Source organism: Hakea prostrata, unplaced genomic scaffold (genome assembly GCF_041222555.1).
Source record: "Hakea prostrata isolate BN-2017 unplaced genomic scaffold, UWA_Hpros_2 contig_112, whole genome shotgun sequence".
NCBI lineage: Eukaryota > Viridiplantae > Streptophyta > Magnoliopsida > Proteales > Proteaceae > Hakea > Hakea prostrata.
The window spans coordinates 147258-175234 of record NW_028291231.1 but is presented as its reverse complement, the minus strand read 5'-3'; the positions used below and the strand labels follow the sequence as shown (position 1 = coordinate 175234).

The window sequence follows — 27977 nt, the reverse complement described above, 5'->3', positions numbered from 1 at the left end:
CTTTCCGGTTTTTCATAAGAGAAGATTCAGAAATATTAGTGCACTCCTTACCGAGCCCCGGGGTAGAAATGTCTTTGTACCTACTTTGTGCGACTTTCAAATACCGAAAGCACTTGTCACTTCACCATACCGGAAAGTATGCCCTTTGTCAAAATCCTGTAACCGGCTTTTACGAGAGGGTTTTGCCGTAGACAAGAGTTTGTGGGTCGCTTCATTCCCGCCTCATTCGGCGGATGATATTCTCTGCTTCTCATCAGAGGGATCTTGCTTCTCAAATATGTTTTTCCCCCGCAAGTTTCACGCCGTCGTGCATGTTCCCCGCTTCTAAAAACAATGTTCTCGCTTCTCGCAGAGAGGGACCTTGCTCCTTAACCGGTGATTTTCCCCGCCAGTTTCTCAACTTCGCAGATGTTCCGGCTTCTCAAAGAAGATGTTCCTCCTTCTCAAACAGAGGGACCTTGCTCCTTAGCAGCGCTTTTTCGCGCAAGCTTCTCAGCTTTGTTGAAATGTTCTCTCTTACAAGTTTCCCAACAAGTTTGACGGGCGTTCCCCAACTCGCAAACGGTTTCTACTTGAGATGTTCCCGCTTTTTTTGGCAATCGGCGCTAGCTGGGTAATTTTACTCCTCACAGATAAGGAGCTCTACAGGTTTTTCACCACGGTGAAGTTTTGAAGGAGCATCATCCCGAAAAATGTTATGTCACTTCACCAAAGAGTGTGGGGGCTAAGATATAATAGAAGAAAGGAATAATTCTTATAGAAAAAAGTTAAACTCCAAAGCAATAGCATGCTTGAGAAAAGGCCCTCGGAAGAGGCACTACAAAAAGTTAGCTGTCAAGTTCTCCAAAAAAGAGGGGAGCACCGACACATAAAAAAATAAAATATAAAAAGTTCTTTAAAAGAAGAGGACTATCGTTCGGGATGTCCTCGGATGGTCATAATCAAAGAGTCGTCCGATTCGTATGCCGGAGTGGAGTGGGCATTGTGGGTTTACTGTGGAGGGAGTCGATAAACCGGCCTTCGGAAGGAGCATCTTTCGTTGGTCTGTTCATCCAATCGAATACCGAAATCCCCAAGCGTTCACATGTTCCCGCACCAAGAGAGGGCCTTGGCATATTTCTTTCAGAGCTTTCCGGCGCTTATCCACCATGAGCTTAAAGGCCTCATCGAGACCAAGTCCAAAGCCAAGAACCGCAGCCGTTAGCCAATTCTTGTTTGTATGCTTTCGAGCTTCTAAAGGCCGCTGCTGCTTCCTCGGCCCCGCCTAGTACTCTAGCGGTCAACCTCCCGATCTCAACCCGAAAACTTGGTTCCCGCTCTTGAGATTTAGCAAGCCCCGGCCTCGAAGGACTTTTGCCTTTTTGGGCCGAGGATAATTGATTCTCTAGCTCTCGAGCTCACAAACTGAAGATTAAATCTTGCCGACTCCGCAGAAAGGTTTTTACCCACCATTTCTTGGTTCGGCTTCCCACTACTCGACCTCCTCATCGCCATCTCTCCCGCGTAAGTATTGCGGCACCGCTCTCGCTCAACCGACGAATTTGCTTCTTTAGCGGCGCTCAATCGCTTTTCTAAAGCATCCCTCCCATCCACGATGGTACTTGCTTTCGGACCCTGTGGCTGCCTTCTAGCTTTGCAATTCCGCGAGTTGGCCCGCCCGACCCGACAATTCAGATGACAGTGTTTGCTTCGCGCAAAAGTCCCTCGCTCAAAAAAGCACTTTCATAGACACTCTGAAAAAGGAAGGTGAAAGCACATGAGAAAAGCAAAAAGAGTCAAAACAACAAGAAATTGCTCAATGGACTCCACTCTGCCAGACGAGCGGACAAAAGGTGCAGAGGAAGTTAGTCGGCAGGCGCCACACCATGTTTCAACCACTCCTTGGTTTTCAATATTTGACCAGAGAGGCCCCCCTTTTGCGGAGATGTTCCACTCGGGAGCCTGCAAAGGACTCTTCTTGCTTGGGGGGATCTTCCGGAGCTTTATCTCTTCTTGAGGAGGGAAAACTGGTGGCGCCTCGAGAATTTGCGGATGATTTTCGAACTTGCCGAGGAACGCCGGCTTCAGGGACATCTGGATGAGTATCACTGGAGGATTCTGGGACATTCACCTTCTCCACTCTGGGAGAAGCGGAAGGACGAGACATCGGAAAATTCTATCTCAATAAAGCTTTGTGGGTCCCGGTGGAAGGACCCCCGGGAGACTTTCTTCTAACTTATCTTTTCGGAGGCAGGGTTCTGAGTGGCACTTGTCGGTTCAGCAGCGGGATCCTTCCCAAAAAGGCTGACTTTCACCTTTTTCTCTTTGCCTCTCGTCTGAGGAGAAAATGATGGAGTGAATGGAGGTCTTGGGAAGGCGCGCCTACCGTCGAAGAAGTACGAATCATCTCAATGGCTGGCGGTTTTGGGAAAACATTAAGTGTGATGTTCGACAGCACCTGGGAACTTGGTGAAGACATAAAAGCTACTTAATCGGGAGTTATCTTTTCTTTCCAAGAAGACTTTTGGGGGTTTCAAATACCTGCCGGGCGCGAGAAGCTTGATCTTTATGCCAAAAAGCTCGCCATAAAGACCAGGGGGCTAGTGTTATAATCCCAAATATACCTAGCCCAGCTGGATTGGGTCGGGACCGGTCTTGGGCCACTTACGGCACCAGGTCCATTTTATCCTCATCAAGAGTCCAACGTAGCAGATGGCCACGTGCTCAGCAGGGATATCCAAACGAGATCTATGCCTGTCACGACTTTGGATCTCCTCGAGCCCAAGGGACGGCAGGATGTCTGACGGACCTTGCTCGCCGAAGCTCAGGGGCGGCTGAAGGGACCTTTGTTCTGCTCTACAGCCAGGAAGTCGCCGTAAGAGGTATGGATCCGGTTTATAAGGAGGGGAGGAGGCCAGAAGCAGGGTAAGCTCTACACACTCCAGCCTTCATTATCTTCAGCTTTCTAACCCTTCAAGAGGATGATCTTTATCATCTCTTGGGTCTTCTCTCCTCAATGGAGATTGCTATTTGCTGGCCTGGACTAACTCGATCGTCGGAGGTGGCTTCCCGTCCTCAGAGGCGACCCACTTTCACCTTGCTTTGGTCTCAAGAGCTGGAGCTGGAGCTGGAGCTTGGAGCTGGAGCTGGAGCTGGAGCTGGAGCTGGGAGCTGGAGCTAGATCAAGAGCGAACCATGTTGTTAAGATAACATTTCTTGCACCAACATGATCAAATGTTAAAATAAATAAAAAAACAAAATCAAAAGAGTAAGTTCTTGACTCGAGTCTCACACTCTCACTCTAATCCCTAATCTCTTTCTCTCTTCCTCTCTTCTTCTCTTCCATTCCCGTGACGACACTCTGGCAAGCCGCGCGACAGATGACTTCTTCTCTTCCTTTCTTCCCGCGGCTTTTTATTTAGGACCTACTATGTGTGGTTTGTAGTATGTTGGATGACTAAAGGTAGGTAATATTAGTTTTTTTTTTTATTATTATCATATAAGATATGATAGATTTATAATGAATTGGAGTGAATGAGATGTACACTAAAAATTTCACTTAAAACGCCCTAACCGCCTCAAAAGCACCTCGGAGGGCGCCTCATCGACTCATTGCCTCAACTAGCCTAAACCACCATGCATCGCCTCATCGCCGTGAAAACTATGCTCAAAAAAAAATTCAAGACATTTTTTATATTTACCGGCTCCTCAACTACTTTCACCTCTGGCCTTAGTCTACACAATCTTGTTTTATCTCTCCAATATCCCCGCCAAAAAGAAAGAAAGAATAATAGAAATTCCAAAATTTGAGAAGGGGAGGAAGGTATTGGTTAATCTATAATGTAGCCTTTAGGGTTCGTCTTTCTTTGAGGTAGCAATATATCTAACTGACTTGTTGAACAAACCCCAGGACAAGATGTTGCAATGGTTTACTCTTTAGCTATAGTCTCAACTAGCAAAAGGTGTGATGTCCCATTTTCCCCCAGGTCCCAAGTGGATACTCTCTTTATACATTTGTCATTTACTGCAGTTTTTGTTTAAGTTGATAATTGCTTTAAGTTAATGATTGTTTTATTATAAAGAAAGAGGAAAAACAAATAAGATGTTTTGACTACAACATGTATCGCAATGTTGCGCTTGTAATTATTTTCTTTTGAATGCTTGATCACTTTAATTCACCAAAGGAGTTTCTAATATTAATTTTTTTCCTCAAATATCATGTCACAACAATTATACTTACTCGTTTGTCACTTTACAGTACTAAAGTTGGAAGGAAGTAGGTCACCCAAAAAAAATATTCAAAAAAGTTAATTTTTTTAGGGTGTCTATGTTTCTCGCCAATTTTCATGTGTTGTCCTTAACCCCAAAACCTAAAACCCTAAACCCTAAACCAAAAGAAAATCTAATCAAATTCTAGTATATAAATTCTCATATGGATCAAAAAGACTACCAACAAAGAAATGAAAATAAAATGAGATCATAGTAACAAAGAAAGTGATCATAAGAGCTAAAGAAGATTGCTATTATGAAATGTCCACTGCCAATTAAACCACTAATCCCAGCTAGAACCTACAGGGGTTCACCCCGGGGGACTGAGACACAGCTTGGACTCCATGTGAGGCAGCAATGGGGAATCTTGGACAATGAGCGAAAGCCCAATCCAGCAATATTGCAATGCCACTTGTAAAGCTCTTTCGTCAAGTGCGCAATCAAGATAGGACTCGAGGAAGAAGCCCCCAGGTCGTCTAGCAGAAAAGGAAAGGGATGCAGTTTACCCATAAATGGCAAAGTACTCATATAACATTAAATTTTTATTTTTTTTTCAAGTGTTGGAAGGTTTGGAACCCAGAGTGTAAAAGCACTCGGGAGAAGGGAATCAACAACAGGATATGTATTCCCTTTCTTTGGTTTGGTAAGAAGCTTCCTCAAGGATTGGAGGTTTGTGGTACAATCAGTTGGACTCGAATCCACAAACTTCATGCACGAGGACTTGCCCATCCATCCTTTCTTCTTGTGATGAGCATGATTGAAGCTACATGCATGCCATACCATTTAGTTGATTTGTGTGGCCCAACCACATTGCTTTCAGGCTCCAAGGTTTTTAAACACAAACACTAATCGATCAATAGATTTGTTACATGCCGAGGTGGGGTTGACCCACGTTAGAAGGGCCTTCCTTGCCCTTGGTGTCTGACTTTCTCCTTTCAGGATTCTTTTCACTCTTATTACTTATGCTTCCTTGCCAATTCATTGATGAAATCCGAAAAAAGCCTTGTTCTTCAGAAGATCTATCTCATGTTTGGTACTACATGGTTCCACTCTGCAAGAACTCTAAATTCTTCTCTTGAAGTGATAAATGATCCGCTTGGTGATGTTAAACTAACCATTGCAATCTCATCAAAGCTTTCTTAAGAAACAAAATCTCTTAATTTTTTAACCTCAAGTAAATGTTGGATGTGTTCTCATCAAACCCACTTCAATTAATAAAATGTTCATTAATTTTTTTATTACGCATTGCATAATTTAATTGGGCTTGAAGTGGTTCCTTAGGTTTTCACCCAAAATAATTCTAAACAAGGGATAGGACCATAAATCCTGGTTCATATGGCTGTTGCATTTCATATAATTAGAAATGAGTTTTTGGTATAAAAAATATGAATGCATGTAGCATGTGTATATTCGCATGGGGTATTATCGGTTGTTAGAGTACGAGATTCGAACCTATCATTTGACCTTTGAACTAAGAAGTGCTATTTACTTACGGTGTCATCCCGCCTATTTTGGCAACCCAATGGTTGAAGTCTCGTGGACCATATGAGATCCTGCACTGTAGTGAAAGAGATGCTCGACATGGAAACTATAGCCATTGGTTCAAGAATATCAAAAGATCAGAAGTATGTGATTGATCAGACATGTATCTAGTACCAATGTAATTTTTTTAAATTGTTTACAAATAATTTTATGAAATGAAAATTAATTATCTATTAATTTTTAATATTATTCTAAATATTCTTTTAGTGGTATTTAAATACATGCCCAAAGCTCATCATGTGGTCTTAGAATTGTAGAAGGTCTTATATGTAAATTAGAAGTTCAATTTACATGAAGAAAAAAAAACTAGGAAAATGTATAGGCTAATTATCTCATTTTATATAGTAAGGAGTCACATTCTTGTTTTATAGTTGTAGCCTTATAGATTCTACCCTTTCACATTATGGTCGCAAAGGTGTTTCTGTAATCGTAGAAAGTAGATATTCAAACCAGAATTACTTAGCATAGTTTAAGAAAATTGTGTTAACAAATCCAAAAAGGGAAGATGCAATTTCATATAAATGGAAATTATGTTTGAGCAGATTCAAAAAAGAGAAGATGCAATTTTATATGATTGAAATTTGCTTGAACAAAGATATCCCAGCTGGGACTATAATTACAAGGAAAGAGGAAGTAAGAGACCACACAAATTTGGCTCTTGCTTGATTTAAACCCAATTCTAGGGTTAGGGTTCCAATTCCCTAAAATTGAGGGTTTGCCTAGAATCTTCCAATCAAATTATGATGGAATGGATAGTATGGTTAAATTTGGATTCTAGGTTAAGATGGGAATTAACAAAACCTAAATGGGTTACAGAGGTTGAGACGGTAATAGGTTCAGGACTTATGGGGAACCTTAGAAGTAATTTTAGGGACAAGTAAATTTTCCATGGGTAGTTATAGAATAAGATTTGGTTTGCAAAACTAAATGGGGTGATGAGTGAAATTATGGGGTTTGTTCAAATCCAAGATGACATCCTTTATTGGGTAGCAGGATATCCAAAATTACACTAGGAAGGATGAGAAGGGAAAGAGGAAGCCTGCGGTTTGGATTGGAGGGGCGTAGGAATGACTCTTAGAGGACTATGGGTTGGATCTTGAAAGATATTGGGCAATCTTGAATTCTCGTTCGTGCCTTTTCTTTTTCTTTCTTATTTTCTATATTCTTCTTCCGTTTCTTTCTTTTTCTCTCTTTCTTTCTTTTCATCTTTCTTTTACTTTACTATTTTTAAGACTTAACACAAATCAGTAGGGGGTGGGAGAGAGAGCTCAAATGCCTGGTGCTTGAAGGGAAGGGCTACTTCTGCAAGTTTACAATTACTCAAAACTTCGAGGAGTTGAAAAGATCTAACCTCCTATTGCTCAAGTGTGGAAAAGCTATTGTCTTTGAGGAGGTGCTACATTTATGGCACTAAGGTAAACCAAATGATTCATAAAATTTCATTTATTTTATCTTGATCGAAATTGGGATGCAAAAGCGATGTCCTCTGATCCACTTCCATTGTGCCATTGGTTTGAAACCAACAATTAAGGAGCCATAAAAAACACTATGATGTCTAAAAAATACTCATACCCACTTTGCACCACTACAAAAGCATGCATACAAGTATACAACATATAACTCAAATAGCAAAATGGTTATCATGTAACATTTACTGGGCATTCTCTTACCAAAAGTAAAACAGGTTCACTCAATTATGATGTAAGCAATTCCCATGTAGTTTAAGTGTGGTAGACAAAGGCAACAAGTCCCTGCTTTATTCCACCTGGTTCAAAAAAGCAAAGATAAAATATTCACATGAGGGAATTTTCCACAGGATATTTTTTACAAATAATTATATTAAAAAAATGTTTCATTAGCATGTATTGCCAGCAAAAATTCATTGATAACTCAACAAATCCTTGGGCAAAGGTCTCCATGAATTATAGCTGTAGGTAGTTTGTCATAATTCTAAACCTACAAGTGAATTTGTTTTCTGGTCCAAGTTCCTCTCCCCATGTCCATGTAATTCACTTTCAGCACTTCTGTCAATTCTAGACATTTGCTTGCCGCCTGTTACATAATGGAAATGATGCAGCAAATCCAACACTGCAGCTGCAGAGACCAATCTACAACAAAGAAGAACAGGCTTCTCATCAGCAAAACACAGATGCTCCCCGAACAGAAGATGTCACCCTCGACAATACAGATTAACCAGTTGAACCAACGTAACTCTTTACGCAAACCTCCTTTCTCAACCACACCTTTTACCAAACCACCTACTTCTCTTACTGTGGAATCCTTGACCAGCGCATCACGGCATTCATTGTTGGGGTACTGGGGTCAGCTACATCCCGTTTGATTTGATAAAATATCAATTACAAATCATTGTCATATATGCATCTAACACTTGGGACCAAAAAACATCCTATCTCATCAGCCTGATAGATGAATTCAAGAATTAGGTTACGTGGTCAATCTCAAAGATCCAACTAAAATATTTCTAGTACCAAGGATCTCGAGTTGTCAACTAAAATAATAACCTTTGACATGTCAAGACAGCTAGACAGCTAGTTCATCAGCTCCTTATAAAATAGATGCTGGGAGATCAACTAATGGAAGAATCTTCAGGCAAATCAGACACAATAGTTTATTCAAAAAGATAACTCGTCATACACCAACTAGAAGACAAAGTAATTCCCTTCTCGCACAGAAGAAGTTACGAATGCATAGAGGTGAAGATTCAATTACGCATACATACTGGCAGAGTTAGATCCAAGAATAACGGTAAAAACATCCTACCATGAGAAACAATAGTCTTTCTTCTTCATACAAACATGAAAGGTAACAAAACGCAGTGGACCCCCTCCCCCCAGAAAAGTAAATAAAACTTCTGAGTTCGGATCGCAACGAACCTTAAAGTGAACCCTCAGATTAGATCCCCTGGCTCTACAGGCTGCAAAAATTATCACTATACGAAACAGATCAAACCATGAAAAGATTAAGAATTGATGGCAACATATAGCAAGGGTTTCAACAGAAATGTAAAGGAGCATCGAGCTCGAAATGCTCACGCTTTGGGGAATTTTCAGGCTCCCATGAATACTTCACCTGAAGGATGGACAGAAGAGAACAGGAACCGACATTATTAGCAATATAAAGATATAATCAAACGAAGAGCTCGATTAGCTAGCCTGGCTGCCTGCAAGTTGCAACTGCTGCCCTGCCGCTAACTCTGCGCTTCTCTCTCACACGGTGGCGAGCCGATAATCTCTTCGAGGGTTGTCGCTCCAGTTTCCAAACTTTTGGTGATTAAGTGGACCGACGGTTTTAAGGCCCACCAGATTGTGGGCTTCGTGAGCCCATTAAGTGTTTTTAAACGGTAAAACCCATTTTCCTTTTCTCTCTCTCATTTTTCTTTTCTTCCTTTTTTTTTTTTTTTTTTTTGGTCAATAAATAAAAGGCGTATCATTAAGTAAAATAGTGTAAGCCAAGAAACCTAGACGACAAAGAGACATCAACCATGAATAAAGATGGGATATTCCAGAGAAAGGAAAAGACAAGGCGCTCCCTAGCAAGAAAATCAGCAAAAACATTTCTAATCCTAAGAACAAAATTAAATAGAATCACATTGATATGGAGAAAATATAACCGAACCCGGTTCAACCTTGGTTTGACCCTCGACCCCGGTCAGAACGAAAGGAATGGACTCGCTTCTGAGCGGGCCGGGTCCAAAAGGTAGCGTGCTGAGGAAGTAAACTAACTCAGTAACAAGTTCGCCCTAATCCGCTATGTTCGGGATGGATTAATCGTCAAGGAGTCGAGTAGCAGCGACTTGCGCAGATGCGTATCGCTATTATACGGATAACTACCACATAACAGTCGTATTATCAAAGGAGTCATCTACTAGTCCAACCTAGTATGGATCTATCACTCAACGAATATATCCGTTAAGATCAGACAGCTATCCGAAGAAGGCTCAAATACATCCAATGAAGGAGATTCAAAGGTACACTCTATATAAGACATCACCTACCCACAAGGTAGAAGGGACAGATACAATTTGAATCGTATTCTCATTATTCATTCCTTAGCTCTGTACTCAAGCAGAGCCGTTTGTGATTAAGTTCATCAACTGACTTAGCCTTCGGAGGTGGACTCCCGATCCCAGCGGTCGGGCCACATCTAACGTTTGTTTTGCAGATCATACGCAAGAGATCTAAGGACTGAGCAGATTTTGGACGCATCATTTGGCGCCGTCTGTGGGAAACACTTCAGAAAGCCATGGTTACCAGATCATCAACAGCAACAGCAACGGCTGCGGCGGCCCAACGAGAGGCTAGCATTCAAATTCCTGGAGCAAATAATTCAGATTCCTTAAGGGAAGTCGACCTTTTGAAGTACGGGAAGATGGTGGACAGGGAGGTAATAATCCTCCATATCCACTCTAGTATCAACTGGATCAACTGAAACTCCAGTTATTGGAGGTGAGTCAGACGCTCCGTACGCTGACCAGGCAAGTGGTGGCCCCACAAGCACCTAATCAACGTGATGCTAGAAGGCGGGCATTACAAAGGGAGCAAAGATTGATCGATGACCAGAATGTTGGTCAGAATTTTCAGGAAGGCGACAGGAGGGGAGAAAGAGAACCTAGGAGAACTGGAGAACTCCCTAGGAGAGATGATCTGTTTGAAGGACTGCAGGGAAGCACAACCGATTCAAATACGAGGTCGGGTGCAGGAGTACGAACTCACTCACCAACCGATTCAAATACGAGGTTCGGGAGAATGATTGTGTCGTCGGAGATCGATCAACGCATATTGGTCAAGAATTGGCCAATATTAATCAAAAACTCTGACAATTGGCGAGAGGGAGAATAACTGATGATATCTATTCGGTTATTCGAAAAACTTCGTTTACCGAGGCCATAGCCGGATATCAATTTCCTTACGATTTCCGTTTGCCAACCTTTTCCACGTTCGATGGTTCGGGAGATCCCACCGCTCACATCGGTTACTATCATCAGAGACTATGGTCTGTTGCGGGTAATTCCAATGAAATCCTTTGCAGGGTTTTCGGTTCATCCTTGACTAGAGCAACACATAAATGGTTTTCGAATCTCCCGTCGGGAAGGATCGTGGATTTTGAAGAATTGGCACGCAAATTCATAGGATGATTCTAGAGTGGAGTCCATATAAAAAAAAACCGAGGAGACCTTGTTCACTATCAAACAAGGGAAAAGTGAATCGATTCGGGAATATCTGAAAAGATTAACATGGTCACAATGGAGATAGAGAATCTAGATGAACAGGTAACTAAAACTGCTTTGTTCACTGGACTCACTAACTGACGATTCTTGAGTTACTACTTCAAGACATGCCTACCACTTATGCTGAATTGGTGCAAAGGTGTCAGAAGCAGGCAAAGGTGACGGAGATCCTGGATGCATGCCATGGGGATAATAAAGCCTCTACAAAAGAACAGAAGGCCCCTGAGAACAAGCAAAGGTCGAAGCAGAATGTTCGTGATCAAGTTGGAAAGCCTCACCAAGCATGGCGACAAAGATCTCCCGGTAAAAGTGAGTATACTCCATTAAATACTCCTCGGGCTGATATCTTAAACATTATCAAGAGACAAAATATCTTGAAATGGCCACCAAAGCTTCCCACAAAGCCTGGGGAGCAAGATAGAGAAAGGTATTGCCGTTTCCACAAGGATTACTATCATTATACCAATGATTGCAGACATTTAAAGGCAGATATTGAAAGATTGATATCTCAGGGACATTTGTCCAATTTCGTCAAAGGAAGACGAACAGAACCGCGAGACACAGGTAATAAAAGGGAACGTTTGGTTAGTCCAAAACAACCGACAGAGGCTCCTAAATCTAAGAAAGGTAAGGACGTGATCGATGCCACTCGGTCACCCATACTAACAATATTTGTGAAACCCAAGCCTAACCTTGACCAGGAAACTGATCGTGTCGCTAACCAATCAAAAATAAAATCATATACTAATCTAGCAAGGCGAAAGTACGGGGTCGAACTATGGAGAACTGAAAGGCTAAGTCACTAAGATTGAATTCAACAAAACTAAATTTAAACTAAATCTACTAACTAATGTAAAGCGTTAACTTTGAATATGTGAAGATCTTTGGGATTTCAAATCCCCAATGCTTTTCCCTAATCGATATAACTCTACACTTCAAAGTAAATTAGGGATGGTCTTCCTAGATATGCCTTATCTTTGCAAGACTATCGTCCTTCGCGGAAGCTTGGCACGCTTAGTTCGCTGAGCTATAGAACATCTTTGGCCAAACTCAAACGCAATCAACTAGAAGAGATAGAACAATCAAATTAATAAAATAAGCATGGTTCATCTACATCCCAAAGAAAAGGAACTAGCTACTCATTATCACAAAGTTCATAAGAAAAATAAAGATGAAACATAGGGAGAGAGAGAGAGAGAGAGAGAGAGAGAGAGAGAGAGAGAGAGAGAGAGAGAGAGAGAGAGAGAGAGAGAGAGTGGTCTTCTTCTTCAGCAATGAGAGATGAGAGCCGCATTCGCCGTCTTCCCCTTCTCTGTGGCTGGCTTCTCTTTTATGTCTCCCGCACACAATGAATCCCTTCTCTTTACCCATAGATTCGACCTTTATTCTTTCGGAATTTGGAAAAACTCAAAACTGGAAAGTTGTAGATATTTTCAATATCGTTCCATAGTATCTTGAATCATCGAAATCCAAGCTCATACGAGAGAGATATGACCAAAATACTGAAGGTAGGTCTGTTTACCCGATTTTCAGATTTATTACCAATTTTGTTCCTTAGACCTCCACCTATTTCCAATTTGGCTAAGATCTCACTTTTCATGATTTCTTGAGCAGCAAGATTGAATGCCATGATTTAAAATCCACCAATATCTAATATATTTGCCAACTTTACTCCATATTATCTCTAATATCCAAAATCTCCTTATTCCTGAAAAATACACAAAAATACTCAATTAGATCTCTTTAATTAAATAAGTATGGGGGAATTAAATCAAATAAATAATGGTAAATGCATGATTATCAGAAACCCTGTTGTTTGTAGGTCCGACAACCCGAAGTAAAGCAAGAAGTCAGCTATGGGCCATCCCAGTGGAAGACTTGGTGACTGGCTTTGAATCCATGAGTGTTGATGTCAGTGTTCCATTTATGGAAACTGTATCCTGATGAAGATCGAATTAGTTGATGGACTTGGAGTGCTCTCTGTCATGGTTCAAAGGCATTTCTACCTATTAGGTAAGTCACTTGGTGTGTATGCAAAACCCCTTGATGTTTGGATTTAATCTGAGCCTTCATTTCCCTGTTTTGGTTTTGTTGTTCTGATTGGTCGACTCATTGGTCGACTGGACCAGTCGACCAATCCAATCGACCAATGGCTTCTGTTTTTGCTAATTAGGTCTTGCTTGCTCTATTTAAGTTCAATCTCGATTCTATTTCGTATTTGCTGCCTCCAAACTCTTTGGAACGTACCAGAGACCTCTGCAAGACATCTTCCTTGCATCCTTGGTTGATCCCTCGCAAGAACTCAAGTAATCTTCTTCCTCTTGCATCAATAGGTATGTCTACATTCTCTTCTTCTTCTTCATCTTTGATTTTCTTTCCTTTTTGGGTTGAGACAGTAGAGAAGATGCTACATTCTTTGTTGCAAACATCTCTTTACTTATCTCTCATGATTTCATAAGGATTAATGGTTAAAGCAATGATCTTAATTGTTGTGGGGAACTAAGGTCCCGAGTCCCCCCCTCGGGAGAGATGCACCTCCCTCGGGCTGGTGCATCTCTTCCCTCATAAAGGGTCCCGAGTGCCTCACTCGGGACAGATGCACCCCTCTTTGTTGTCTGATTTCTTCCTTGAAGAAGGTCCCGAGGGCCTCATTCGGGAGAGACACCTCCCATGTGGGACGGCTCACCTCATCCCTAAAGAAGGTCCCGAGGGCCTCATTCGGGAGAGACACCTCTCTCTTGGGCAGGTTCATTTATTCGTTGGAGAAGTGCCACACTTGGGAAAAACATATATCTATATCCAATTCTAGCATTTCTCAGAAGACTCTCTTGACTAAGTCAAGAAGAGTTAGTTACGCATAAACACTCAGCATTTCTATTCCGAGAATTGGGGAGGTGAGTCAGCATAACGGCGTTATCAGGTGCGACAAAGAAGGAGCCGTTATTCCACTACTCCACTCACTCCTCAACTATCGATCCGGAATTTAAGGAATCGCCGCCTCCAGGTAACTTCTATATAAACCTACCTCCTACATGGAGAAAGGTAACGAGAACTTTCATCTGAGTACTTACTCATTACGTTCTTGAGAACTCTCTCAAGAACCATTATTGTTGCCTAGGCTGACTTGAGCGTCGGAGGCGGTTCCTCGGCCGAAACTAGGCCGGACCGTTCTTGCTTTCTTTGTGTGTGCAGGCATCCCAGTTATTCCAACTTGGTTGGAGAACTCTTAAGGTGGTCATCTCAATATCCGGCTCTCGAAGAAGTTCTAGACACAACATTAATCATGATGATTGCAAGCTTTTGAAGGAATCATGATCTAAATCATAATCTTGTCTTCGTTCATCTTTTGATTTAAATCCTGATCTTCTTAGATCTATTTTATTGATCATATTAGTAGTCAATCGCTGTGTTTTCTTTACAAGATTTATAACCTATCAATCTCTAGTTCTTTCTCCTTGATCATACCATGTTCTTTCTTCTAGAACCATGATTGATCTAATTATGGTAACTTTTGTTTCTTAGTTTGTAACTTGAAAACTTGATTCGATTAGTGTTTTGAAGTTCTCTATATACTAGGATGCTGCCATTGTAGTTTACCCCTTGTTTAGTACCCTTTTGAACCACCAAATTCGGTTCTTTATTCTCAAAATTCTGATTTTTGAAGGCCACTGTCTCGGTTGGTCGACTCATTGGTCGACTGAGGCAGTAGACCAAGTCAATTGACCAATGAGTACAGCAACCCCATATTTGGTCTGTTTTGGATGTTTTGATATCCTTCCTTCTAGGTATCTTTCCTAATATGTTGTATACACTTGTTTAGGACCTTCTTCTCAAGTTTTGTCAAGATCTTACTTGATTCCTTAAGATTCCTTTGCGAGTTATAAAAGGTAAGGATGGTTACTTCCTTAACTACATAGATTGCATATCTTAGTTTCTATATTTGAATATTGTTAGTTTATTTCTTTAATTAGATTCTTACAATGTTATACTACTGTTGTACTATCTTGATTTCATTAGCATTACTTGTTTATGATTCATGTATGATTTACTTATATATTATACGCAAGATATATATTATTATTGATTTCTTTCCATATATGAAGTTACTATATATGTGATGTTATGGATTCATGTTTGTGTATGATTAAGTATGGTTTGGAAAGGGGAGGTGTCTTTTGACACTTCTGTCCTTGGACTACTACGGGAATATTATGGGATGTTTCCAGAGATGCCCTTTGGACACCTTCCTAAACTGTTGGATGACATATTTAGGACTGTCTAGTAGTGTTTGGCTAGGATGTCCCGTTATGTCAGACCCTAATCGGTGGGATATTGAGACCGAACGACCCGTGGTAGCAATGGGGATTCATGGGCGCTCAAGACCGGTAACCAATCCTTGAGAGGACAGGAATCACATTGTCGGGACCATTTATCGGTAGGGTTGCATATGGTTAGACTTGGGCTCACGGGCAAGACTGGTAACCAACCCGTGAGGGGACGTGAGAGCTTCCCGTTTACCATATGTGGATGACCTATAGGGTTGATGAGTCCGTAGTCAGGGACTATGAGGACTCTAGTGTGAAGGATACCGGAAAGGATCGCCAGGGGCGATGAATGGATGTATCTAGATCTGACTTGATGTAACTGAGTAGGAGACTTGCATTTGGCTAGGCTTTGACCCTGACATGTGCCGGTACTTAGACCAATGGTGATGTGAGAGAGTGGTGACCTAACCCCCAACCATGGATTGTCCCGAGGGATGCAGGACCCACTACCAAAAGGCGTTGTGTGATGAGACCTTCCTAAAGAAGTACGGTGTTATGACTTAAAGCTTGTCTGCCAATAGAGACCAGCATACATAGAGTTAGAATCATATTGCATCATGTGTTTCATATCATATAGCATTTTACTTTGCTTTGAAATCCTGCCATTTATGTTGTTATGGATTAACTGCCTTACTGAGTTTCTTTGAGACTCATTCCTTTTGTACAATGTTTTGTTAGACTACTTTACAGGTTCTGAGTATCATGACTGCTCGTATGAAGAAGCGCAAGGAGAAGAGGCATATCTCCAGGAAGGTGATTGCGGTTACGACAATTACACTGAAGATTCTGCGGGTGGTTATGCTGCGTACGATGCTTAGTCCGACCATAGAGTGGAAGCTCCCTTGCGCCATTTTTGAGATTTATACTTATAGAGATGTCGTTTATAAGATTGAGAACAATTTAGTTACTTATTGTACCTATTATTGGGAATAGTTTTCATTCCTTTTCCTTTTCTTTTAGTACTACTTTTCCGCTGGTTGTAGAGTGGGATTCCGCCTCACTTTACTTTATTGATTTGATATTCTGATTATCTTTTGTACTCTGATTATATATGATTTACTCTTTCCTTATTTGGATCTTTGGTTTATCTTTTGCACATTGATTATTATTGTTCATGATTATGTTATTGTCTATGTGGGAGGCTGATTACCTCGATACTTGGTCTTCGGGGCGTGGGATCACACACTCTGGTATGCCAGGTAGGGTACCGGCTGGGTGGATGTGACAATATTTGGAGGTCTCGAACCTGAGTCGCTCTGGAAGCTGAAAGCCAAATCCAAGTTTGTTGGAATCGGAGAAACACAGAAGCGAAAAAGGCCGAATGGTGAGGGTTCGATCACCTTCGGCGAGGAAGATGAAAGAGGAGTCTGTTTACCTCATGATGATGCCATAGTCATCAAGGTAGAAATCGCATGCCCGAGAAGTGCATAGGGTGTTAGTTGACACCGGTTCTGCTGTAGACCTTTTATCTTATGCAGCTTATCAAAAGCTTAAAGTGGATGAAGACTTCATGGAGCCGTCATCTACACACTTATATGGCTTTGCAGGATCATCCGCAATAGCAGAAGGATTGGTACAGCTAGATCTGTCGATTAGAAGCTTCCCCAAAGAAGCTACTGTTCGGGTAAATTTCTTGGTGGTTCGAGAACTTCCAACTTACAACGTCATTCTCGGAAGGCCATCGTTATCAAAGTTAGGTGCTATAGTTTCAACAAAGCACCTGAAGATAAAATTCCAGACAGAAATGGGAATTGGTCAGGTTTCTTCTGACCAGAGAATTTCTCGACAATGCTATGTAGCATACTTGAAGGATAAGGAGGGCCCGAGGAAGGTAACTGCGTTACCAATAGAAGTATGAGACGATCGGGATGAGGTAGAGATGCAAAGGCTCGAGCCAGTTGAGAAGTTGGAACAAATACAACTGTATCTTGATAACGAAAAAAGAATTACTTATATCGGGTTTGAGCAGCTGGAAGAATTCAAGAAGGAGTTGAAGTCTTTTCTTCAGCAAAATAGCGATGTGTTCGCGTGGTCTGTAGAGAGGATATGCTAGGAATTGATCGGCAAAGTTGCGAACATAAACTTTGGATAGATCCGAAGGTGAAACCGGTAATTCAAAAGAGGAGAAATTTCTCCATAGAAAAGTATGAAGCCGTTCGAAGTGAGGTTGAAAAATTGAAGAACTCTGGTTTCATTGAACCTATAGAATGCCCAGTCTGGTTGGCCAACGTGGTGATGGTCAAGAAGGCAAATGGAAAGTGGAGAATGTGTACAGATTACACAGATCCCAACAAGGCTTGCCCAAAAGATTGTTATCCGTTGCCCAGCATAGATTTGTTGATAGATGCCACGGCAAGATATGAAACATTGAGTTTCATGGATGCATACTCAGGATACAACTAGATCCTCATGAACAAAGATGATGAAAAGTTTACGGCTTTCATGACTGATGTGAGAGTTTCTATTACAAGTCATGCCGTTTGGCCTGAAAAATGCAGGGGCTACTTATCAAAGGGCTGTCCACAAAATTTTTAAAGACTTGATCGGGAAGAACATGGAAGCATATGTTGACGATATGCTGGTGAAGAGCACTGCGAGGACGAAACACATTGAGGATTTAGTGGAGGTATTTTCAGTACTACGGAAATACCAAATGAAGCTAAATCCGGAAAAGTGCGCCTTTGGAGTCTCGTCAGGCAAGTTCTTGGGTTTTATGGTATCATAAAGAGGTATTGAGGCTAATCCAGCCAAAATACAGGCTTTGATCAATATGAAAGTGCCCAAGACTGTTCGAGATGTGCAATGCTTAATGGGAAGAGTAGCCGCGTTAAACCGGTTCATCTCACAGTCGGGAGAAAAGTGCCTACCTTTTTTCAAAGCACTCAAAGATTTGAGGGGCAGTAAGGAGGCGAAATGGACTGAAGAGTGTCGGAAGGCTTTCGAAGATCTGAAGGAAACACTAGGAAGACCACCGCTACTGTCCCAACCAGAAAAGGGAGAAATTTTGCAACTATATTTAGCAACATCCCCCTCGACAGTAAGCACAGTACTCGTTCGGGAAAAAGACAAAAAGCAGTGGCCAATCTATTATGTCAGCCACGTATTACTCGACGCAGAAACACGGTACTCTCAAATCGAAAAGCAGGCCTTGGCTCTTATGATAGCAGCCAGAAAACTACGGCCGTACTTTCAAGCTCATCCAATCGAGGAATTTACTACTTTTCCCCTTTGTAAAGTTCTTCGTAAACCTGATTTGTTTGGAAGAATGATAGCTTGGTCGGTCGAGCTCAGCGAATTCCAAGTAAGCTTTAAGCCTCTAACGGCAATTAAAGCCCAGGCATTGGCCAACTTCGTAGTAGAAACTACTGCACCAGTGGAAGAGATTGTCAAGCCCACTATTCTGACAAAAATATTATTCCATCCTTCTTTTGACGTTTATTAGTAGTCATGGGATATTATTCCATCCTTCTTTTGACGTTTATTAGCTTCGCTGAGACTTTAGTTGTCCATTTTCCCTTTCATTTTTGGGAATCGGTTGTAGTCTTCATTTGCTTTTGATCTACCTTCTGCTTGTCTGTGGAGTGAATTTTCCGCCTCACTCTACGTTTGATTGGTATCATTTTCCGCACTCTGATTGTATTCTTAACCCTATCTTGATATTTTGATTAATAAAGTTAAACATTCAATTTATTCTTGCTTTTGATTATATTATTGTGCTAAGTGGATACGATCATTCCTAAACTTGATCTTTGGGGCTGTGGATCACTTCTCCGGGTATTCCAGATAGGGTACCGGCTGGCTGGATGTGACAGAATGGTATCAGAGCCCAAGTTTTCGGACAATCATAACCACAGAACACAGTAATGAAAGCATCCTTGAGTCATAGATCCAGAAGTGACTCAAACTTTCTTAGAAGTGAATAATAGAAAACTTGAATAAATGAAGCATAATACACAAATTTGAATAATGCACAATAATCATAAATCTTGACTTGTACTTGGGTTGTAGTGAGTTGAGAGTTGTCCTTATAGGTTGTAGTTATGTGTCGAGTCATGAGTTGTAAGTTGTCGTTGTGTGTCAGTTGTTGTCATGGTTAGTTGTTGTTATGAGTAGTTGTCGTTGTACGTGCTGTCGTGGGTAAGTTGTCGTTGAGAGTTGTCGTATGAGTCTGAGTCGGGAGTTGTTGTTTTGAGTTTTCATTAGGAGTAATGGTCATGAGTGGTCGTAATGAGTCATGAGTTATGAGTCATAAGCCAAACATTGAACAACTACTAATACAACCAAAGAAAAAGCATAATGTACAATAACACAAGTGATACAAATTTAACTTCACTAATCACTTAGGTTTACAAGTCTGAAAGTAAATACATCTATGTTGACATAAAAGGAAACTTCTTAGAACTATCTGTTTAGGTATTGTTTTTGAGGATCGAGCTGATCTCTCATAGCCCGAGACTCCTCTTCTAGTTGTGTCACTCAATCTTCTATAGTGTATATGTGTGTCTCCATCCTCTCCTGTCAAGTCTTTATCCTTTCTTGTGTGGAAGTTATTGCCGACAACTGAGAAACCACACCCGGTGCCTCGGAAGTTGAATGTGATGGACCTTCAACCTCAAAATGTCGAGCTGGAATAGTTTCCTCCTCATCTTCCTGAACCTCCTAATCCTAAGTCTCATCTTGAGCATGAACCTCATCCCTGTGCTCATCCTCATCCTCAGTATCCTCATCTTGAGCCTAAATCTCATCTGAAGTTTGGACTATTGCCTCCTTATTCTCGTACAAACCTCTGCTTATGTGTTGTGCGTTGTTTTTGTGGAAGACCTTTGAAATTGTAGAACCCTTTGGGAAGCCTAGAAAACTTTCCTTCAGGTTCGTTATTTGTAGCCTTTGTTCCTATCTTCATTCGATATGTTACTTGTGCATCTCTTGCATTCTTACCATTTGCATGTTTGAGTTCCTCTCAACCATTTAAGAAGTCAGCCAAGAGTCTAGTGTTCTGTACCTATTAGATTTGTTTTTGTTGTACCTTCCATCCCCTTGGTAACCATTCGGTGGAAGAATCAAACCCCTGAAGAAGTTTCGTCATCTTTTTGGAAGCCTAGGTAGGCTTTCAATTTCGAGGACGAAATTTTTTAAGGGGGGGAGATTGTGAAATCCCACCTAACCCTAACCTTGCTGCTGTGCCAAATGCATACATACTATATGCATTGTTTGATTTATTCTCTGCCGTATGAGTTGCCTAGTTTCGTTTGGTAGAAGTTTACCCCTGAAACTGATCTATTCTCTCTACTATTTCTTCTAGTGCCTTCTATTCCCTTTGATAGGAGGGCGATCTTAAGCCATTCCCATGACTAATCCTTCTATTCCTACTGTTCTAGAGTGGATCTCCATACACTCTATAACCTTGTGAATTCTCCACATGATGATTTTGAAGGCAAATCAAGTGTGATCTTCATGATTTGTTAACCCTTCTAATTGTTTTTATTTTATTTCAAAACATGTTAGATTTACTCCTTTGTTTTCTTACAAAAGACTTATTGTTATTTGTTTCCCGTAAAGTTTGGGAGAAGGAAGTCAAGATAAAAGCAAAGTATCTCCATCTCTTTGGAAGCCAAGTACTTCCCCAATTTCGAGGACGAAATTATTTTAAGGGGGGGAGAATGTAAAATCCAGCCCAAACCTAGCCAGGACACCCTATCTGTTTTGGGTGAAGAAGGGCTTATTTAATATTTGACCTAGAGTTGGACCTTAAGTACCGTGTGGTTATCCTTGGAAGGTCCTAAGAAGTCTTTGTGGGCCATCTCAGTAGAAGATATGGTGTTTGATCCCGAAACCCATGGATATTGATGATAGTGTTTCCTTTTGGAAAACCTTACTTGATTTGGAGTTAAAGTGCCCATTAATGTAGAAGAACTTGGTTGATGGGCCTAAAGCCTAGTTGGACCTGGTTTGAAGACATCCTTCCATACAAGGTAAGTAGTATGATGTGTTGAAAGAAGCCCATCCAAAAATATTGAAGTTAGGCCCATTAAATCCCTAATTTTGAGCAAGTTGCCTAGGCAAGGGCAATTTGGTAAATTTCTGTTTTTAGGGTTATTAAAAAGCTTTATTTATTGGAAATTCGTGGTAAACAATCCCACTGGGTTTCTAAGTCTTAGAGAACGTGGAAAGGACCTTAGAACCTCTTCCTTGGCAACCAATCAACCAACAGGGGCAGTTTGGTCAGTTGGTGAAATCCTAGTAATTTAGGGACTTCTTATGCTATTTAAAGGGGGGGGGACTCCATGTTTTTCACTCACAATCAGTTCTAAGCCTTTGGAGAACGTGGGAAGAGCCCTAGAACCTCTCCTCCAAAGTCAAGGAAGATCCTCAAGCATCCATTCGAGTTTCTTCATCGGTTCCTCTTCTAAAAGGTTAGTAATCGATTTGTTTCTTCTTTGATTTGTTCTTTCTTCTATACTTTTGATCTCCTGACTATGAGAAAGGTATTATGCTACTGTAATGGCCTCTTCTCTAATTCTATTAGCCCTAGAGTGAATCCCCCAATTCACTCTAAGTTCTTAAAGCCATATGGCAATGATTCTTGAATTTGACTTTACCCATGATCTTGATCACCCCCTCATTATTATTCTACTGATTTTGGTGATTGCGGGAAAGGTCTCACATTAGTGGTACAACCTTTCCTTCTATCCCCATGATTGTTAGGTTGATTCCCTCTTTCCCCATCCTTGCCAAGCAAAAGTAAGGGTAATCAAAATATATTTTAATTACCCCAAATGAGAAAAAAACAAAAAAAAAAACACAAACAAAAAATAAATAACCATTAACAAACCCTACCCACCCCCAAAAAATTTAAAAAAAATAAAAAAATATCCCCCCCTAATCATAAGTGATTTAGGAAAAAAAAAATAATCACCAAAAACCAACAAACAAAAAAAAAAAACCAAACCCCCCCACCAAATCCACCCCCCCCCCCCCCCCCCCCTTACTTCTATTTCTTTATTCTTTTTCCTCAACCCCTACACCCCCCCCCCCCCCCCCCCCCCCCCCACGAATACTTTCCTTTCTCCTTCTTTACTTTTTTTCCCCCCCCCCCCCTTTGGGGTGTTGGGGTTTTGACCCCCCCCCCCCGCCCCCCCCCCCCCCCCCCCCCCCCCCCCCCCGGGGAAAACCCCCCCCCCCCCGAGCGAACCCGGATCCGTAAGATGGCTTGCCGAAGAAGAAAGATTATTCTGCTGCAAGCGTGCCCTAATCTTACTTATGAATTAGGGTAATCACCCTGATGACAGCAGACTCAAACAGACGGCTGCGGATAATCATCATCAAAGGGATAACTATCGCATAACCTAACGGTTATCTCAGGAGTCCTCTACTAGCCCAAACTAGTAGAAGTCTATCGTTCAACGGATCTTACTAATGAGATCCAACGACTACCCGAAGAAGGCTCGAGTGCATCCAACGAAGGAGATTCGAAGGTACACTCTATATAAACCTCACTACCATACAAGGTGAGGGATGGATCAATCGATCAAGGAGAATACTATCTGAGACTCAGGTTCAGATACATATTGATAGACCTAAACTATCAGCGTCCTGCTATCTAGATCACCTTTCCCGTTTCTTCATTCATTAGCTCTGTGCTTCTAGCAGAGCCGTTTGTGATTAAGTTCATCAACTGACTTAGCCTTCGGAGGTGGACTCCCGACCCCAGCGGTCGGGCCACATCTGACGCTTTTGTTTTGCAGGACATCACGTGGAGATCCAAGGGCTGAGCAGATTTTGGACGCATCATTTGGCGCCGTCTGTGGGAAAGACTTGAAAAAGCCATGGTGACTAGATCAGCAGCCGCTGCAGCCGCCGCACAACGCAATTCCGGTGTTCAGATACCTGGGGTAAATAATCCAGATATTCCCCAGGAAAGCCAAAATCCTATCGAGGTGGATAAAGGCCAGGGAGGACGTAATCTTCCTCTTGATACAATCCAAGATCAATTGGATCAGGTAAAGATTCAACTCTTGGAGGTGAGCCAAGCACTCCGCTTGCTCACCAGATGAGTGGTTTTACCACAAGAACCTGATCAACACGACTCAGGGAGACGTGCATTGCCACGTGACCAAAGAATGGCTGAAGACCGGAATGTCGATCAGAATTTCCGTGAAGGAGACCGAGGACTTCGGAGGATTGATGATCAACCAAGGCGAGGCGATCGGTTCGATAGACCGCAAGAGAGTACAACCGATTCAAATACAAGGTTGGAGTCTGGGGTAAGAACCCACTCACCCACTGTCAGAAGAACCGTTCGTGATGAGAGAAACGTTCGTGAAGGACGGGCTGTTCGTGATGATCGAGTAGCACATGATGATCGTGTTAATCGAGGTCGTGATCGTATTGCTGAGGATCACCCGACCCAGATTGGTCAAGAATTGGCCAACATCAATGAGAAGTTAGGGCAATTGGCTAAGGGAAGAATAACTGAGGATATTTACTCAGTCATTCGGAAGACTCCTTTTGCTGAGCCAATTGCGGGATATCGGTTTCCCCATAACTTTCGTTTGCCTACCTTCTCAACATTCGATGGCTCCGGAGATCCAACAGCTCACATTGGCTATTACCAACAGACCATGGTAGTTTCAAATAATTCTGATGAAATTTTATGCAGGGTTTTCGGTTCATCTCTAACTGAAGCGACACAAAAGTGGTTTTCTAACCTCCCCTCGGGAAGGATCGTAAACTTTGACGAATTGGCACGCCAATTCATAGGGCGATTCCAGTGGGATACGAGTCAAGAAAACGGAAGAAACCTTGTTTATTGTCAAACAAGGAAAGAACGAATCGATCAGAGAGTTTCTGAAAAGATTCAACAAAGTGACGATGGAGATAGAAAACTTGGATGACAGGTAGCTAGAACCGCTCTATTCACATGACTCACAAATCGGAAGCTCCTGGAGTTATTACTACAGGATATACCCACGACTTATGCTGAGTTGGTACAGAGATGCCAGAAGCAGGCTGAAGTCATGGAGATTCTAGATGCGCGCCAAGGAGATAATAAAGTCTCCAATAAGGAACAAAAGGCTCCCGAGCGAAGCGAAGCCAAAGAAGAATGTTCGTGATCGGGTTGGAAGATCCCAACCTTGGCGCCAAAGATCCCCGTGCAAGTGAGTACACTCCATTGAATGCTCCTCGGGCCGATATTTTGAATATCCTCAAAAGAAAAAATATTTTGAAGTGGCCGCCAAAAATTCTTTTGAAACCCGGAGAGAGCGCGGGATCCGGAAAAGTATTGCCGATTCCACAAGGACTATGGTCATTACACTAATGACTTGTCGTCATCCGAAGGTAGATATTGAGAGACGATATCTCGGGGGACATCTGTCCGGTTTTATTAGCGAGGAGAAGGGAGGAGCCACGCGGGCCACGTGCGGCTGCCCCTAAAAGGAATCGTTCGGTTAGTTCAGAACGATCAAGGGAGGCCCCGAAGTCCAAAAAAGGCAAGGAGGTGATTGAAGCTGCTACTCGGTCACCGATCCTTACCATCTTCGGGGGTCCAGAGCCCGAATCATTCCTGAGTTTAAAAACCAAATCCAAATTTGTTGGAGCCGGAGAGGCGTAGAAGCGGAAGAAGCTGAATGGTGAAGATTTTATCACCTTTAGCGAAGAAGACGAGAGAGATGTTTGTTTACCTCATGATGATGCTATAGTCATCAAGGTAGAGATTGCACGGCGGGAAGTGCATAGAGTATTGATTGATACAAGGTCGCACGGTGACCTAATTTCTTACGAAGTGTATCAAAAATTGAAGGTGGATCAAGATTTGATGAAACCTTCATCAACACACCTATATGGCTTTGCGGGGTCATCTGCAGTAGCGGAAGGATCGGTTCAGTTGGATCTTTCCATTGGAAGTTTTCCCAAAGAAACAACTGTCCGAATCAATTTTCTGGTGGTTCGAGAACTACCAACCTATAATATGATTCTTGGGCGACCATCTTTATCCAAAATAGGTGCTATTGTTTCTACAAAGCACCTGAAGATCAAATTCCCGACTGATATGGGAATCGGTCAAGTCTCCTCTGACCAAAAGATCTCTCGGCAGTGTTATGTTGCCTATTTAAAAGACGAGGGTCCGAAGAAGGTTACTGCCCTCCCCATAGAAGTTCGAGATGATCGGGAAGAAACGAAGATGCAAAGGCCCGAACCAGTGGAGAAACTGGAGCAAATCCAGCTGTGTACCGAGGATGCGAAAAATATTACTTACGTCGGCTCTGAACAGTGGAAGAGTTTAAAGATGAATTGAAGTTATTTCTTCAACGGAATAAAGATGTATTCGCATGGTCTGCTGAGGACATGCACCGGGATCGATCGGGCCATTGCGAGCACAAACTCGGATAGACCCTAAGGCGAAACCGGTGATACGAAAAAGAAGAAATTTCTCTATTGAAAAGTATGAAGCCGTTCGGAACGAAGTTGAAAAACTTAAAAATTCTGGTTTCATAGAACCAATCGAGTGCCCAACTTGGTTGGCCAACGTGATGATGGTGAAAAAGGCGAATGGGAAGTGGAGGATGTGTACAGACTACACGGATCTAAACAAAGCTTGCCCAAAAGTTTGCTACCCGTTGCCTCGGATTGACCTCTTGATAGATGCTACTGCAGGATATGAAACTTTAAGTTTCATGGATGCCTACTTAGGGTATAATCAGATCCTTATGAATAAGGAAGATGAGAAGTATACGGCTTTTATGACTGATCGTGAAAGCTATTATTACAAGGTCATGCCTTTTGGCCTGAAGAATGCAGGAGCAACATATCGAGAGGGCCGTCAACAAGATTTTCAAATAGCTGATAGGAAAGAACGTTGAAGCATATGTTGACGACATGCTTGGTGAAAAGCTTTACAAAAGCAAATCACATTGCAGATTTAATCGAGGTTTTCTCGATGCGAGGAAACATCAAATGAAGTTGAACCCCGAAAAATGTGCCTTTGGAGTCTCCTCGGGCAAATTCTTGGGTTTCATGGTATCACAAAGGGGAATTGAGGCAAATCCCGCCAAAATACAAGCTCTGATTGATATGGAGGCTCCCAAAACCGTTCGGGACGTACAATGTTTGACGGGGAGAGTTGCTTGCCTTAAATCGATTTATCTCCAAGTCCGGAGAAAAATGTTTGCCTTTCTTCAAGGCACTTAAAGACCTGAAGGGCAGCAAGGAAGCAAAGTGGATGAAGAGTGCCGAGAAAGCTTTCGAGGAATTAAAAGAAGCACTTGGACAACCACCAATCCTGTCCGGACCCGAGAGAAGGGGGAAATATTACAGCTATATCTAGCGACATCCCTTTCCGCGGTCGGTGCGGTACTTGTTCGGGAGAAAGATAAGAAACAGATGGCCGATTTACTATGTAAGCCACGTGTTCTTGGATGCGGAGACGAGATATTCGCAGATTGAGAAGCGAGCTCTGGCTCTCATGATGGCCGCCGGGAAGCTAAGGCCATATTTCCGGCTCATCCAATTGAGGTATTTACAACTTTTCCTCTTAGTAAAGTTCTTAACAAACCTGATTTGTGCCGGAAGGGTGGTATCCTGGTCGGTTGAGCTAAGTGAGTTCCAAGTGAGCTTTAAGCCCGGGACTGCAATCAAGGCTCGGGCATTAGCCGACTTTGTAGTAGAAACTACTGCACCAGTGGAACCCACCATTGAGGATCCTATTATACCAACCGCTTGGGAGGTATATGTCGATGGTTCGAGTAATAAAGATGGAGCGGAGCGCTGGAATTCTATTAAAAAGTCCGGCGGGATTCATTATTCGATATGCTTTGAGATTCGCATTTGATGCAAGTAATAACGAAGCGGAATATGAGGCCCGATAGCGGGACTTCGGTTGTCAAAGGCATTAGCTATTGCAGATGTTACTATTTATAGTGACTCTCGGCTTATAGTCAACCAAGTCCGGGGGAGTATGGCATTAAGGAACCACGCTTGCAAAAATATCGGGAGATAGTGCGGGCATTTCGAGAACCAATTCCGGAATTTGAAGATATCTCGGATTTCGAGGAATGAAAATTCGATGTGGCGGATGAGCTATCCCGATTAGCCAATGCCAAGGAAAAGAATCTAGACCCTTCGGTCTACATTGAAGAGGTAACTTTTCCAAGTTATCATGAGAAAGAAATTTCTTATATTGAAGCGAACGTTCTTTGGATGGATCCAATAATTGAATATCTAAGAGATGACAAGTTACACGAGGATCCGGTAGAAGCAAGGTTGATCAAGATTCGATCAGCTAGATTTGTCATTCGAGAATGGGAGACTATATAAAAGATCTTATGCTTGGACCCCTTATGAGATGTATAGGCCCCGAAGGAGCAAACTCAGCTTTGGCTGAGGTTCATGAAGGAATTTGTGGCGCTCACATGGGTGGCGAGCCACGGCCCACAAAATTTTAAGGCTGGGGTTATATTGGCCTAAGATCCAAGAAGCTGCTATGGACTACGTTCGTCGATGTAGTAAGCATCAAATTCATGCTACGATATCGAGGCGCCCGGCGGAGACTATGACTTCAATTCTAAATCCCATTCCCTTTGCAATGTGGGGAATTGATATCATGGGCAAATTCA

The 27977-nt window shown here is 42.1% G+C and overlaps 1 long non-coding RNA gene across 1 annotated transcript; it reads right to left on the bottom strand.

Annotated features, from left to right (window-relative positions):
* Positions 1 to 2206: 2206 nt before the first annotated feature.
* Positions 2207 to 9074, bottom strand: LOC148998844 (uncharacterized). Its single transcript, XR_016171097.1, has 3 exons — positions 8844 to 9074; positions 8685 to 8740; positions 2207 to 7555 (listed from the first exon to the last, which is right to left on the bottom strand). It is a non-coding gene; the product is annotated as an uncharacterized LOC148998844 (long non-coding RNA).
* Positions 9075 to 27977: the final 18903 nt, after the last annotated feature.